This window comes from Egretta garzetta, unplaced genomic scaffold (genome assembly GCF_000687185.1).
Source record: "Egretta garzetta isolate BGI_Z169 unplaced genomic scaffold, ASM68718v1 scaffold155, whole genome shotgun sequence".
Classification (NCBI taxonomy): Eukaryota; Metazoa; Chordata; class Aves; order Pelecaniformes; family Ardeidae; genus Egretta; species Egretta garzetta.
The window spans coordinates 1,116,152-1,130,791 of NW_009259613.1; positions in this window are offsets into that span (position 1 = coordinate 1,116,152).

Genomic DNA, 14,640 nt, shown 5'->3' on the forward strand with positions numbered 1-14,640 from the left:
GTATCAGCAGAAAGTTAAACAGTGCTTTGGCATCACTGAAGCCATGTGCTAGCGAGTCTGTTCATTATAAAACAGAGAATATTTCCCCATGGGTGAAAGGAAATTAAAAATAATGTATAAAGACTCCTCAACTCCTCAATGGCAAGCAAGAAATATGTACTTCATTGCTCTGCAGCTTCATGAAAGAAACTCTACTTCAAGCTACTTAACCTTGTTTCAGATGGCCTGGTCTTCAAATACAGCTTGATTCCTAGCTCGTCTCCAGTTGAGCTGAAGCTCTCAGCTTCAGTTCACGTATTTGTCTACACTAAACTCTCATGTCTCTTATTTCAGTATCCTGCCAAGATTTCATAGTAAAAAAAGAAAGCCATCAGACACAACACAGTTATTCCATCTCAGTGAGTCAAAAATACATCTGTACTGAAGACCACAGTATAATACGAAACATCTGATGTAACTTCAAAGAAGTCAGCATAGGTACCAATGCTAATCCACCTTACATAGAAGTTTATTGGCCACAGCCAGGCTTCTTTTAATATTTAGTTAGTTTTAAATGAGACAAGTCAGTTATATCCATGCTAAGCTGTCATTTACGTTCCAAATATATACTCAGTTTTGTTTTGTACTGTTTAAGAGGAAAAAGACACACAGATCTGCTTGCAATATCTTACCCGGTGTAAGTGCCCAGAGGTGGTCCCTGCGAGGAGAGGCCAGGGCTGCCCCATGCCAGACACAGCCGACACTAGCAGCTCCGCCGCCGGGCACAGCCCAGCCCCCCCCGCGCGGGCGGGGGGGCGGGTGCCTCAGGGAAAGCGCAGCTAAGAAAGGGCAGAACGCCGCCCAGCGGTGAGGGGTGAGGGAAAAAGAATGAGGAAACAAGGCTTAAATTAATTTTCCCCAAGTCAAGTCTGTTTTGTCCCTGATGGTTATTGGTATGTGACATCCCTGTCTTTGTCTTGACCCACAAGCTTTTTCATCTTATTCTTTCCCCCTGTCCTCTTGAGAAGGGTGAGCAAAAGAGCAGCTGGGTGAGGGTTTGGCAGCCAGTCAACGTCAATGCACCACAAATACCTATTGGAAGGACTGAGCATCTAATAAACCGATTATTTATTAAAAAGCCAGCGGTAGAATACATGCACAAATAGAAAGAGATCAATAGGCATAGATAACATGATGCCAGGGCTGCTAACAGAACTATCTGGTTTTTAAATTACGGGGTTTTTTAAAAAAATAAAAATCAGTACTCAAAAAGTAGCAAAGGTAGAGGCTATTGAAGTAAAAGGAAAGGGAAGCACTCTATCAGTCTTCAGAATAAGAGGAGGACTCATGCCAGCAATTGCCAAATCATATTAGAACACATATTAGAAAGGAAAGTTGTTCTTTTATACCCATGCTCCACAGAAACACGTGTGCAATTAAATTCACGGTTAGTCAGATTAAAAGAAGAATGCCTTATGTGATGCTAATGTCTTCCAGGTTTCTGACAGCACAGCTGTTGTTGGTCCATGCTTCAAGAGCTATGATCAGCAAGAATATACATATAAAAGGCTAGAGAAAAAAGGTGGTGTAACAAAGAATACCTGATTTTCTTTCAAAATTAAATATCTGAGTCAAGATCACACTGTGTAACTCATAACTAATTCAGATTTACTTCGATATAAATACTAACTACTGATGTGCGGACACAGACTCCACAATCTGTAAGACTGTAAAGTAGGTATGTTTATTCAGCGCTGGGCAGCATGGGGGGTAGTCCGACCAAAGTCATGACCGCAACACGGCAGCTTGCCCCGTTTATATGTAGCAAAGTGTTACATATACATGAAGTTTCCCAATACGTCTATACATAGGCATAACCTGTCCCCGCTTCGTATTAAAATTGGTTTCAAGAGGCCATTTCCATAAGTCCCTCCCGACTGCGCATGCTCGGTGATTTGAGTCGGTGGTCTTCAGGGGTTGTTTACTTCATCCACTCCTCTTCTTCACCATGTCCTTTTGGTGAACTCCAGCTTCCACCCCCCTTATTCCACTGTCAGAACAACACAGCCGGTACCAGCCGGCTCCCCATCCTTGGCCATCCTCATATCGACAAAGTGCCAGACGCTTTGTTCTCCTACAGGCCTTCCAAGGCCTGTAACAAAGATGGGCCATTTGCTACTAATCTCTCCTCTTCCACATTCCCTACAGTGTTAGTTTCTTATCTATAGTTTACTTCATATGATTAGTAAGTTAATCTAAAACACAATGCTAGCAATTTAAGATGGATCTACAGTTGGCTTCACAAAGGTCCTTTTGTTAACCCTTTAGCCTCCCTTCACTACCACGTATATTGCAAACTAACTGAAGCAAATCAAGAAAGCTATCAATTTGTAGAATGAAGTACAGTATGCGGTTAGCTGGTAGCCAACCCTATTGTACTTTTCTCCGATAACCAGGAGGAAGAGTGAACTTCATCTTTTTAAATGAAGCTGCTGTGCAGACAGGCAAATGTTGCAAAACCAGAATGAAGAAAATACTTTTGGTAAAAATGGATACAAAACCCAGTTATATGGAAACATAAATTACTTCTTCTGGGAAGGGAAAATGAAACAGTTTGGATTGGGAAGAGACCTGGAAAGGGAAGTGATAGAGGGGACAAAAAACCCCCACAACAGAAAAACACAGAGCTGAATTATGTGAAGAACATTTCCTAAGCCCCTGGTCAAAAGTGTCCTAGGTGTCATGCAGACGAGTACAGACACACCAGTCCCAGCCTCAGGAGGTTTGCAATTGTCTTGTCAGGCAGATGGGTTTAAACAAAGAAATGTGAGTTGGGAAAACAAGGTAACAAGAAAACAAGAGTTCAGCAGAAAAGCAGCTACATCTGTGTTAGATGTAGTTGGTAGAAGAGATGTGAAGCACCAGCAATAAAAAAAACTATCTATTTTGGGGACGCCTGCTCTACTTCAGGTCACAGAGCAGGATGGCAGAGTAAAACTCAATAGCTAAAATGTTTTCATTTCCTAGCATTTGGGAAGGAAATAATAAACATAGTCTTGGCTGAGATTTATAGCAAAACATTTCATACACTGTTAAAAAAGAAATGTGATTCATTCTTCACCGGCAACAGGGTTAATGGGAAGTCATATAGCAATTTTTATTAACCTAATCACATAATTTCACTTTTTTAGAGTGGAAGTGGTGTCCACTACTTATACATTTATTCTCTTCCACTATTGGTTTTTAGTTTACTATTTTACTTCAGGTATGACAAATTAAAGATGGAAAATACATTATTCTCTGTATAGTCTAATAAGTTTTCCTCATCCTTTCCAAAACAGCAGAAACTTCTTCACAGTTAGTTCTTCTGATCACTCTAACTTCACTGATCACTCATGACTTCACTAGTGCCTGCTGGCACTTCCTGTTTTAATCACTATAAATTAGGTTGGCAGGGTTCTATCACAGAGAACATTAGCCTTTATATGTGCAGCTACTGACCCTTCAATGCAAGGTCAAGTCTCAGACTCATGTATCAAAAACAAGCCACTGCTGGCCTAGTCTCACCCTTACTTTTGCAACAAGAGATCACGACTTCTGACTCATTTATCAGCTGCTGAAGATTTGTTTGTTTGTTTTTCCTTTCATTGTACCAAATGCCTCTTAGATGTCTGCAAACTTTGTTTTCATTTTGTTTGTTTTTCTGGAAATGTGTTTTCCTACAGAGGTTTCTGAAGTAGTCATCATCTCTTCTTTCCCAGATCTTTGTGTTTTGGGACACAAAATTTGAGTAGTGACCTGTCTACTGCCAGATGTAGGATATCACATTATGTGTAGCACAGGGGAAAAATATGCCCAGAACCACAGATTTCTAAGAACTTCAGTCACTTATTCCAGGAATAATATTCCTGGTATACACTATACTGAAGTCGTGACCGCTGGGTGCTATGTTTGTTCACATAAGCTCATAGCACAGACAGCAGTTCCACAAGCTCTACATTACTAGGTCCAGCCAGTTTGTCCAGTTACTAGGCCATATTTTGTGGTTTGTGTCTGGCATAACCACTCCTTGAAAAGCCATTGTCCCACATTTGTTTCATGCCTGAAATCAGACCTGAGGACAGTTCTCTCCCTGTGATATCCCATTATGCCAACCAGTACTCACTAACAAAAGCCTAAGGTATTTCACCAAACTTCTACAGGAGAAAAAGAATGGTGGTTCAGTGACAACAAAAAAGACAGAAGTAGATTTAAAAAACAATCAGATATGTACTTGCTTAGTTTTACAAAAACAGTGGCTGAAAAACGGTTCATTAACTCATGAGTCAACTGTATCAGCATGCAATATACACTTGTGTGATGGATTAATTCGGACTGAATCTGATCCCAGAGATGAGAAAAGCTGGAATCTCTTCTTTCTATTTTGTGACCCCTGTTCCTCCCAACTATATCTTATACCCTGGGAACATCTGTACAATATAGCTGTGTTTTCTGAAGTGCTAAATAATATGCTGTCAGTTTTATCTCCCTTAGGTTGTTTCCTGAGGTTAACCCTGAGGTTCTAACCTATGAAGTCTACTGTATCTGATGACTAAGTCCTTTGAAAAATGCAGTGATCTTTTCATAATACTCTTAAAATAAACAAAATATGATTATTTCTTACATACATTGTCGGGGAAAGAAACCCAAAGAGAGCACTGGAAGTTTATGGCAAAGCTTAAAGCTTGAGCCTGGCTTTCTGCCAAGCCAGTGTTCTGAACCTGAACCTCATAGGTGTCTAAAGGATTAACAAAAAGACCTTTGTGAAGCCAACTGTAGCTAGAATATGCTGATAGCTGTAGGAGAAGGCTCACACTGGGAGATGCCAACCTGTCTGGGAGCTTTCAAGATGGGATCTCTTTGTAACAGGATTAATGTATCCTGAATGGGTTCTCTAAGTCACTCTGAAGTGACCCCCAAGCAGAAGGACCAGGCCTTGCCACTCAGTAGTCAACTTATGACCATCTATGAAAGAAAGGCCCAGAGGTCATAGAAGACAACCATTGAGAAGCCTCTCCACAATGACCACTAGGGACCCCCAAAGACCACCGAATCAACTCACTGAGCATGCGTGATTGGGAGGGGAACATGTAAATTAATTTCGGGAACTCATTGTCTTATGTATGTAAAACTTGTATATAAGCTATGCAACTAACACTGTGCGGCACACACATTAGGAGGAGCTGAAATAATCCAGCGCTGCAATAAAGAATACCTGCTTGATAGTCTGGCAAATTGACTATTGAGTCCTGATTTTGGCTTTTCATGGCCTCACATCCTTTCAGCTTGTTCTTTATAGTCAACAGTATAGTCTGTTTACATACTTAGCATTTATAATAGTTGAGCTTGATCCCAGCCACAGTTCTCCTTCCCTATGCTGCCATGACCACAGAAACAGGGACAAAATGTTTCTGATAGATTAAGTCAAATTAAGGAACACTCAAGCATAAGTGGCTGTGCTTCTGACTTGCTCCAGTGGGCTCTATGTGGAAAGGTGAAATCACATCTACTGTAACTTATTTTGGCATACAAACTCCTCCCCACCCCTGTTCTGAAGGGGCAAAGGGTGACATGTGCCCATCAGATATACATTCGCTTTAATGCCTTATTGTGCAATTACAGATGCCTAAAAGAGTTGCCACTATTCTTTTCCTGTCCTACTTATTTATTCACACAGGGCTGTAGGTGACTCCTGTAGTAGAGCATTCTTTAAACACTAATTTAAAGTAGCAGCAGCCAGTTCTGTTCAGTTACCTAAGGTCTGAGTAGGAAAAAAGTATGGAGTAGCATTTAGAAGGAAATAAGGAAAAAAAGACAAGTGATTCAGGACTGGAATTTACATAACTAAAGCAAGACAATTCAGCAATTGCAGCATGCTTGTGTAGCAATCTGCCACCAAGAACAGAGAATATTAAAACCACGGGGGAGTTAAAACTATACGTTTCCATCTTGGGAGTACCTAACCCTGACAAATACCTGAAGATTTCTACCTTTTGCACTTTTCAGAATATCTTCATAAATGAAATCCATGTCTTGAGGAATAGAAACTGTCACTTCCCTCTTTGAAACTGAGAGCTTGCCCCCACACTGTAGGAATGAATTTGAAAGGAAAAAGTGAACTATGAGAAAGCTTTCTGATAACAGAGGAAAAATTCCTCATTTCCAAATCACCTTTTTTCTGTAATCAAATTCCACATGACAGCCAATTGTTCAGGTGAGAGAATCCTTTGTAGGAGTTTTGCCTGGGCTCAAGAGCTCCCATGTCTCTCATCTACTGCCATTGATTTGATTAGCTGTTTCTTTTAGTCTCAAATTCTGATGCCATCAAACTCACGGAAGCAGGTAGTAAGAAAGGTAGGCAGGGGTTATGGGAAGGAGGTTGCCTGCTGAGGTTCATTTAAAATATTCTTTGTTGTTGTAAAAATATTTTTATAAGGCTAACTTGCTAGGGAATTGTCTGTAGAAGAAAAAAAACCCACACATGCTGCTGCTCTCCTAAGTGCTTCAAACTCCTGACTGCCAGAAAGTGGGGGTGGAATGGGAGAAGTTCAGCTGGCAAAAATATGTGCCATATAAAAAATATTTTCAGTAAAACACTAAACTTTTTTCTTCAGTTTAGTTCAGTACTATTTTTCATTCCCTGACCCATTTGTATTGTCCTGGAAAGATCTCTTCTGTGTGCTGAACTAGACTTTTGGCAAAATGAAGAAGTTGGTCCCTATAAAATCTACCCCCAGTTGACATTATTTACATTGTAATAAAAGACCTTGGATGTTTTCAACCCACACTGGCCTATACATAGGTAGCAGACACGTGCACATAACAGGAGGGATAGTCTAGAGGACAGAGTCCTACACACACATTCAAGAGACAAGAAGTCTGTTTACACTGAAACACTATAAAGTAACATTGGGAATTAATTTAGGGATTGCTGGCTACTTGACCATAGTGCCATATGTGGATATCACAGGCCTTTCACCACATTTGTCAGTGAATTAAAGTGAGCTGGCTAAATCTTTTGCTGATGGCAGGTACCTGTCAGACCCCTGCCTGTTGTCAAACTCAGAAAACAGAAAAAAAATTAAGCATAGAGCATTAAGTTCAGCTAGCAGCTAAGAGATTAACTTGATATGCTGGGCTCCCCCAGATCAGGAACTAGGCTGTGAAGGGTTGAATGTCTGTGACTTTGGGGCAAAATGTAGTGGAAGATGGGATGTGTGGGAGGTCATGAGCAGTAGCAACTTCAGGGGAATAGCTAACATGCTGTTAATTCACACTCTGAGTTAACTTAAGTAACTTTGCAGTGTAGACAAAGAAATTCAGTTTCAGGTTCCACCTGCAACAGAACTGAATCTGCTTCATCCCTCAGCTACCCCTCTATTAAAGAGAGATAATGTTTTTCTACCTTAGTGGAATAGTCCAAGGATAATTCCAGCAATATTTGGGTGAAGCCATGATAAGTGATTAAGAATCAATGGATAAATCTGGAAGGGATCTCAGGATGTCATGTAGCTCAGCTTAAATGATGAGATAGATAATCTTAGTGTATAGTTAATTAGTGGCCTGATTTTAAGAGCATGCAACTATGATCCTGAGCTGGCAATGTGACATATAACTTCTAAATACTGACACAGTCATTAAAAACTTCTCAAAACTCAGTAGTATGTATTGCCTTCTAATTTCAAATTTAGTTTCATCACCTGACAAAAAGCAGCATGAAGCATAGGCTACACTGACAAGAAAATTGGGAAACTCCTCTAGTAACTTCATGAGCCAGCAGTCTGCACAGGTGGCCAAGAGCACCCTGGCTTGTATAAAAAATAACGCGACCAGCAGGACCAAGGAAGTCATCCTCCCCCTGTACTCAGCACTGACGAGGCCATACCTCAAATACTGTGTTCAACTGAACACAGTTGGGTCCCTCACTACAAGAAGGACATTAAGGCACTGGAACATGTCCAGAGAAGGGCAGCAAAGCCTTGTGAGGGGTCTGGAGCACAAGTCTTATGAGGAGCAACTGAGGGAACTGGAGTTGTTTAGACTAAAGAAGAGGAGGCTGAGGGGAGACCTTATTGCCCTCTACAGCTGCCTGACAGGAGGCTGTAGCAAGGGGGGGGGCAGTCTCTTCTCCCAAGCAACAAGAAACAGGACAAGAGGAAACTGCCTCAAGTTGTGCCAGGAGAAGTTTCAATTAGATATTAGGAAAAATTTCTTCAAAATAAAAGAAAACTGTCTCAAATGAAGTGAATTATACAATCTTCACTGTGAAATCCTTGGCATCTCTTAGAATACATTTTGTAAGAATTTGGAGCTTGGTGGCAAGGTATGTTCTTGATAGGTGCAAGTAACTCAAGAACTATTTTCTGTTTGATCTAATCAGCTGCAGTACCCATCTCTTCAATGTGAGTATCTAATGCTTGCAATCAGTCATTGTTAATATAACCTTTTTAGACATCTACAGAATGGTTTCTTTAAAACACACTATAATTAATTATAGTGCTCAGAGCATCACTTAACAGTTAATGTTTAACACTTCTGCCTAATGACCATCTCTGACCTCACACAAAGGATGAGGTGACCACACCATCTCTGACATGGTATAAGTTATTTTGTGTCTGTATGGTATTGCATGGTATTAACTTTGAAAAATAACCTAACGTTGACAATCCAAAGTGCCTCCTAAGACACCTACCGCTAGATTATGTTCCAAATAGAAAACTGTATTCAAGAAATACAGTTTTTCAGACCTATGGGAATGCTATAAATGTCTGAAAGACCAAACTCCTAAAGAAAGACTCAGTGGAACTTGCTGGAGCAAGGTCAGGGTAAAATACACACCTTCATCCTGTAGGAACAGGATTTCAGAGACCTCAGTCAAGATACTCTTCTTGCTAAGGTTTTCCATTTAAGACCAGCTATACCACACAGTCAAAAGTTAGTACTGCAAAATGCCAAGCTTCATGCCATGTATGTGAAAACATAAGGGCTATATGGGCCCATTTCTAACACAAAGAAAGATATTTTATTTGGATACAAGAATCTTAATTACTAGGATCCACAGGGTCTTCTATGTGCAGTAGTTCTCGTGCTGCACTAAAAAGAGAAAGCTATGAGCTGAAAAACAATGAAAAAAATAGAGGGAAGAAAAAGGAAAAGGGAAGGTAGGTTCAACAGAGCGCAGTGCATGAGAAAAAAGAATTTCTCTCACCTAACAGACCTTGGAAATGCAGCAGAGGAAACTGGTCCAATTTGTTAGTTTTCTCTTTTTTTAAAAAAATAAAAAAAATTTAAAATAAAAAAATTCAGACCTTTTACATTTGCAAGCAAACAGAAATATATCAAAGATATCTATCTCCTTTATCATTCACTTCTCCTATGTAGAAAAATCTGCAAGGCATCAGGTTTAGTGCTAAGTAATTCAGGTCAAAAGTGGTAGCAGTATTCAAGTAATGATGTACAATAGAAAATAGCCAGTTCTCGTTACTAGCTTGTGTCCATACTGATTTGCCTGTGAACTCAATTATTCACTTATTTTGTCAAATGAGTTTGGGGTCGGGGGAAGTGTGTTGTCTCTCTTATTAATGTCGGGCTTGACCAATTGTTTGCTGAAGAGGATGAAATTATATTACTAGTTGAAGGGGTTTTGGAATAGGTCCATGTTTCCAAATTACTTGCCTCATTGCAAAGTAACTACAATTTTTCTTTTGTTTAATATTACCTTATGCCAAGTAACTTCTGTTTGCCTTGCTGTTTGAAATAGTAACTCTTTTAAAGTAATAGCATTCATTGGGTTCAAATTCATACTGTTATTTTCAGTTATTTATTTTCTGCTGACCTGTTAAGAGATATATCTCCTTTCCTCGTTTATAGTTCTTGTGAAGAATATTGTTTGCATTTTCTGTGTTACTTTACAGCTATCTTAGGACTAGCTAGGTTGCAAAACATTTTCCTTTGTTTATGATTATTTTCTTTTGCATAACATTGAGAGAAAAAAGTGGAGCAGCTGTGGGGGAGAAGAATGTGTGTAATATAGGTGTGGTTTTGCACATGTAATTTACGATTAGCAGATCCAAATCTTCAAAAGCATTTAGTTGTCCACATATAGCCTGACAACTCATCAAACCTATCAAAATAGTAAAAAATTTACTACATGATTTTACATATGTGGCTACGCAAATCTAACTTTTTTGTATGTAAGTTTCGGGCATGTTGTTTCCTTTCTCTCCTCCCCCTCTGAACTCCCCCCATCTTTGTCCCCTCTATCTGAATGAGCAATCTTTTCCTGAGCTTGCTTTAGGCTATTGCTGACTCTGCATGGCATACTTTGTATCATGTTAGACTCCTTAAAGACACAGCCAATGACCAAACATGAAATTAATTTAATTATATTTTGAAACAGTGACCTGAAGATTGGCATTTCTGTTTTCACAAATACCCATTTATAAGCTTTTCAAGACAGCACATTATTGTTTCACTGAACATTTTTAAACATTTTTTCAACTAGCTGTTGGCTAGAGATAGATCTGGAATAAATAAGTTTATCATATTTTATACTTATTACTTTATTACTTAGCCAAACAGTTTATGATCACCACAAATAATCATACATCTGTTTTACATTGTGAAATCAGTATTTCAATGACAAAACTTTGTTTGCCTGGAAGAGAAAGTATAAAAACTGAATTCAGCTTTGTCTGAGATATATTTTCAATTATGAAAACATTTGAAATCTTATTAGAGTGAGGATCTTATTTTTTTTACCTACCAAAAATTTTCATCAGAACTTCAAAATTGGGGCAAATGGAACTTAAAATATTGTTATAACTTTATCACCTTCTAGTCTCTCAAAAGCCTGTGATACATTTATGGTTTGAAATACTACAGGCAGACTAAATTATATTCCCTTATATTTGAGACACTGAAATAATGTCTTAAGCCTCTAAATTAAGTTTAACTCCACAAAACCAAAATTAAATTCTTATTGGAGTCATTGGATCAAACCCTTGGGACAAAGTTTATCTGTACTGGAGTTCACTCATATATGATCTACATGATCAGAATAGTTCATTTTACGCTTAAACTCCATAGCTTCTCCTGACATGCCCATGATGCCTAACACATCTAAAACCTCTGCCTTTCCAGTAATTCTCAGCAGCTTTTTTAATTAAAAAAATACATTTTTACTTCTGTGACAGTGGTGGACTTGTAATCATTGGTGAAAAAGTTTTTAGAGTTACTGCCTCATCTGAGGAAATACGGCTGTCATCCCATAAATTTATCCTTCCACTTCTGTTTGTGCTTTAGACCCAGTTTATGGCATTCAGAGGATAAATGAAGTTGTTCTGAGCATCATAAGCAGACCTCCTTCCTTGTCAAGAGTCTCCTCTGCTCTAACTAAAAACTCAAGTTTCACATCTAACATTTACTTTCTGTAGTCCCCATCATCACACCCATTCTATCTCTGATATACCTGAATGTCACTCCCTATTTCCTCGCTTCTGCCTTTTTCTTTAGCAATATAATCATACACAGTACGATATAGTCTCTCCTCTCCCAAAGAAACATTTAATGTGACTTTCTTCATTCAAAAATCTGATTCCTAAACTCACAGAAAGTACATATCCACTGATACTATTTTTCTAATTCATTTGTGTACTTCTCATATTTTAGCTTCTCTAATTTACACTCAGCTAAAAACACTCGTAAAATCTCTGCTGACTTCTTAAAATATCCTTGTTTATTCAATTTAGCATAAGTGACAACCATGCTTACTGTCTTTAAAATCTTGTCCTGCCTTGATTTTTCCTGTTCTCATTGTCTATTTCTTTCATGCGATCTTTGGAGGATTTTCTCATTCACCTTCATCTTCTCAAATGGACTTCAAGAGAAAGCCATTAATTCAACTCCAACATCTTTCCAGATCACAACCCTAAAGGAACCCATACCAGAAGTTCATGGAATCCTGTGTCTCATCTCCAACAACAGCTGAACACAGATAATAAATAAATAGAATAAAAAAGCATATTTTAACTCTTCCTCTGACCAATTCACCCATTTGCAACTTAAGGAGCTAGACATATTTCCTGTGCATTTAGTAGCCCTCAAGTGGATTTCTGTGGCATATTATAAGCTTGCCTCCCTTGTTACCTTGAGCCACAGGATATAGTGAATGCAAGAATTTCCACAGCTTAACTGCATGTTGCCTGAAGAATTACGACCTTCTGTTTGCCTTGAACCTACCACCCTCTAGCTTCCTGCTATGCCCTAATTCTTTATTACAGCCTCATCCAAACACAATCAGTCCCTTTCCAAGTCACTAGGGATTTTTTACATGTCTGTCATATCCTTCCTCACATCTTTTCCAGGATGAAGAATCCTAGCTCTGTTGTCCCTTAAAAGGAAGGTACCCATAGTAACTTACTGGTATAAGCAGTATATGCACACATTGGGGAAAAAAAAAAATATCAGATTGACCCTAGCTTCTTCATAAACCCTATAGAAAGATAAGTAGTAACTAAACTCCAGGAATAAAGCAAATAATATTGTATTATATGCCATATGCACTGGCCAGCCAGATTAGCACAAGAGATAAGCAATAATTTTTATTACATGATGTAAACAGCAAGAGAGAACAGAGACAGGTGAGGCCTTGGAAAACTCCACTTTGTACTTGACATGGTTGGGGCTGGTACTGCATAGACTTGGGGCTGTGCATGAGGCTTTTTCTTCCTGTTCTGGGACATCAGAAGAATAATTATATTTTTCTGTAATTTTTCATGTCTTTTTAATGAGTCACAGCTGGCTATGCCCTACAATACACATATTTAAAATATTTACACATCACCTCAACTAATGTAAGTAATATGTACTTCACAGAATCCCTTCTATTGACATTTTTTATTGTGGTGGCCAAAACACATGATCGTTTAATGTTTTTCAAAACATGCATACATAACACTTGTGTCTGTCAAGCTAACTTTAATATTAACAGTGTCTGGGAGTGATAATCCTTAATTTAAGACTTATTTTTAAACAATGTGATGGGAAACAGGTCATTTCCCTTTCCAGTACATCCTCTACTGCCACCATCATGTGCTAAATACTTCAGGGTATTTATTTACAACACAGCCAGGAACTATTTTTATTCAAACGCTAACAAAGAATATGGCAAAACTTATCCTAATGTCACCTCAAAAAAAAAAAAAACAAAAAAACAAACCACCACTTTGTGGTTGTGGTCTGGACTTTGAGAAGTATCAGGAAGTTTGTTAAAAACTGCTGAGCTCCTAGGAGAGCTACAGCCTGTCTCAGCCTTCCCCTAGGGGATACCGCAAGCATCAGCTGCAAGGTTCCCCTCTGTATGCACAGGCCAAGAATTATTGCAGTGGAGTAGACTGCAACCTATTTTTCAAGTTGTTCTTCCCAGAAGCAGGAGTATACAACAATGTTCAAGATCATCAGTTCCATGCTATGAAAAGGCACCATCAGTTTTCAGCAGCATTTTTAGAGTAGCTGTGGATAAGAGCCATACAGAAAAGAAAGAAAATCTTCAAGCCATATTCTTAAAGACACTTAGACACCAGAAGATATAGATACAGGCTCAAGCAAGTCTCTAGATACCATTGAAAAAAATATTTTACACTTAAATAACGTTCCAAATTTGTCCCTGTTTCTCAATATGTTCTTATCCTTCCTCTTCTCTTTTCCCTATCACACACTTCTATACCCACTTGTCTTGGGTGCACTGCTCTTTGGGATGCATATTTACATGGCTAGCATACAGGGTTTATGTAGGCTTAGAGACATAAAAGTGACATGAACAGAGGGAAGACACCTAAAGGCTTTTCATGCTGTTGGGGCTGACCTTCCCCAGCTGCAGCCTGTCCCTGTGTTTGCATATTTCTTCCTGCACATCATTTCAGCTTTCAGCACATATCAGGCAAGTGAGTATGGTAAACTCAGAGAAGCCACAGTAGGAAGTTCATACCATTTTGCTTGAGCTGGACTATATCTCTTATGCACCCACACCAGTGGGTCTGGTTTAGTGCATGTGTACAAAGCTAAAAGCACAAAAAGGCCAAAAAGGATGAAACGAAAAAAGTCTGTGACTACATAGGTGTCTCAAACTGGAAAGCTGATATTTCTATCAAAGTTGTAGTGCACTAGCACTAAGATTTAGTTCTCTTCCAGCAGTAACCGTGCAATTGAAAATCTCTCCTACAATACATTAGCAAAGAGCGTTGGCTTTATTGTTGTCTTGCTTTTGATTTATATCCCTAAAACTGACATTTGTACACACCCTGCCAAAAAAGAATGTGTTTCAACATACAGCTAAGAACAAATTTTATCTTTCCCAGGCCATTGTAGAAGAAGCAATGAAAGTAAGACTTATTTCTTTCCCCTAGCAAATCTAATTAATTTATTACACTGACATGCCATTTACCATTCTGCTTTTATTACGAAGTTGACATAAACATCCCACGATGCTACATCTGTGCTGATGTATACTGTTCAATTCTTTATTTGTGCAAAGAAGAGGGAGAAGGAATTGATCACTGTCACAAATAGTCAGAATAGCACTTTCAAAAAGATGAAGTGGTTACCTTGCAATTAGGAAAATAA